The sequence below is a fragment of the Echinops telfairi genome, unplaced genomic scaffold, assembly GCF_000313985.2.
Source record: "Echinops telfairi isolate 266 unplaced genomic scaffold, ASM31398v2 ScPeMD7_7458;HRSCAF=8496, whole genome shotgun sequence".
NCBI lineage: Eukaryota > Metazoa > Chordata > Mammalia > Afrosoricida > Tenrecidae > Echinops > Echinops telfairi.
In genome coordinates this window covers 17,852,775-17,854,958 of record NW_022111358.1, presented here as the reverse complement: position 1 = coordinate 17,854,958, position 2,184 = coordinate 17,852,775, and positions in this window count along the sequence as shown.

Here is a 2,184-nt window from a genome sequence, read left to right as displayed (position 1 = left end):
GGAGGCCGCTTTGTCCTGCCTGACAGGCCCTTCACAATGGGGACACGTGTCTTTCACACCTACCCTGGGGGCGGAGTGCCGCTGAAACTTGACCCCCGAGGAATGGTGAGGGGGGGAAGAGAGATCAGAGCGCCCACCCAGATCCCGACACCCCTCCTGCCTCGCACCCCCACCTCAATACCCAGCCCCGCTTAACCCTTTGCACGCCTGGACGCTACGCCCATTCCAGTGGAGGGGCTTCCCGGGTATCTTGCAGGTTCGAGCACCCTGGATCCCAGGACCCCAGCTGGAGTTGCTAGGGAGAGCTGGAGATTTGACACACACGTTGCCCTCCCCCCAGGACCTAAGGAGGACCCACAGAACCAGAGTGTTTGGAAGCGTTTGTAAATGCCAGTCGGAGATGTGTTGTTGGAAGGGGGCGGGGGTGCGCCCCCTCTCTGGACACCCACTCCCCTTGGGGACCAGGTTGGGGTAGAAGTACGAAGGGGGGGGGATCTTTGAGCTTTCTGGATAGGAGCGGTGAGCAAGCGCGTTCTTCTTGAAAGGGACGTGCAAACTATCGCCTGCACCCTACCGTTTAACAAGCCCCCTTCTGGGGCGGGCGCTGGACTCTGGCGCGCGCCCCTCCGCGGGAGTCCACCGTGGCGCCCCTTGGCGCGTTCCACGTGGGCCCGCTGGCTGACACTGCTCTGTGCACCCTTTATGTCGCTTGGACTCCAACGGCTCTCTCCTCTGCCTCCTTTCCACCACCCTGGTCACCCCCTTGCCCCCCTCCCCCGCCCCGTGCCGAGTCCCGGGCGAATCGATGCTGATCATTTCAAACCTGCGCCCAGTCCCCAGCGCAATCTCCAGGGCCCGGCCCCGCCCGCCCTGTCCCTCCAGCCCGGCGCTTTCTTCCCTCCCGACGCAGCCGCGGCGGCTCCTCGTTTCAATAGCCTGGCCCCGGAGCCGAGCCCCTCCCGGCGCTGCCTGCGTCCGCCGTGGGACAGACGGTAGGGTATTCATTAACTGAGAGCCGAGGAATAACGGCATTATTCCCCCCAGAGAGGGCACCCTGCCCCCGCGACTATCTGAAGCTTCATTGTAAAAGGATTAAAAGTTAAAGACCTCCATCTTATGATTCTTTCATTTAATCTTCCTGGCGCCTGGGAGACATGCTCGATGGATGATGGCTTTTAAAATATTCCTAATGTCGGCTACCGTAAGACTCCAAGCCGGGCAAACAAACGTAATTTATTTCCAGAAGAAAGGGGATATTGAGATGTTTAAGTTTATGAACCGCTGCTCCCATGTATATTTGTTAAGTTCTGACAAATACCCAAATAACGTTAAAATCAGCCATTCATCACTTATGAATTTATGCAAAACTTTCTGTGCCCCGGGCCAATATTTTTTTAGACAGAGTTTCACTTGCGAGGGGCGGAGGTGGTGGGGAGAGGGGACGGGGAGGGGGCTTATGCGGGAGTGGGGGGGGGGACCCGAAAGCAAGAATTTTCATGCCTGGTAAACACGCGAATTATGCGGAGAGAGTTATTCCCAGCTGGGCGGGCAGCCAAAACTCGGAGAGCGCGGAGGCCGGCGCCCCCGCCCCCACGTTGGCAATGTCATTGGATTACAATGCGAGGTCTTCCCCCTCCGCGACGCCCCCTCCTCCCTCCGCCAGCGCCCTTCCTCCCCCCCCCCTCAACCCCCCCTCTCCCTTGGAGAAGCCGCTCGGGAGCCGGCGAGTAGCAGGGCTTTCAGAGCCACCGGAGCCGGCGTGCGCGAGGAGGACCGGGGTTGCGGCCAAAGACCTGCAGCCCGCAGACCACCACACCGTGCGGCAGAGCCCAGAGTGCAGGCCCAAAGCCACTCGGGCTGTGCAGAGCGCGCCCCGCTACAGCCCCGCGGTCCCAGCAAGGGACTAGGAAGGCGCTGCTTCTGGCACACTGTGACTGCAGTCCAGCCAGCTACGTTTCCATCAATATTCACCATAGCCTCCCCAGGAAAGGCGAGCGGTCTGGCTGGGACGCCAGGACACTGTCCTCTGAGGTCACCTAGCGCCTACCTCTCCTAAGAGGAAAATTGATCTTGGTGTTTTTGGGGGCTTTGACAGCCGGTATCTATGAATGTATGCAGCTGCTGGGGACCCACGCTGCCCCCACCACCCCTGCCCAGAGGGAGGTTTATAACGCTTGTAGATAC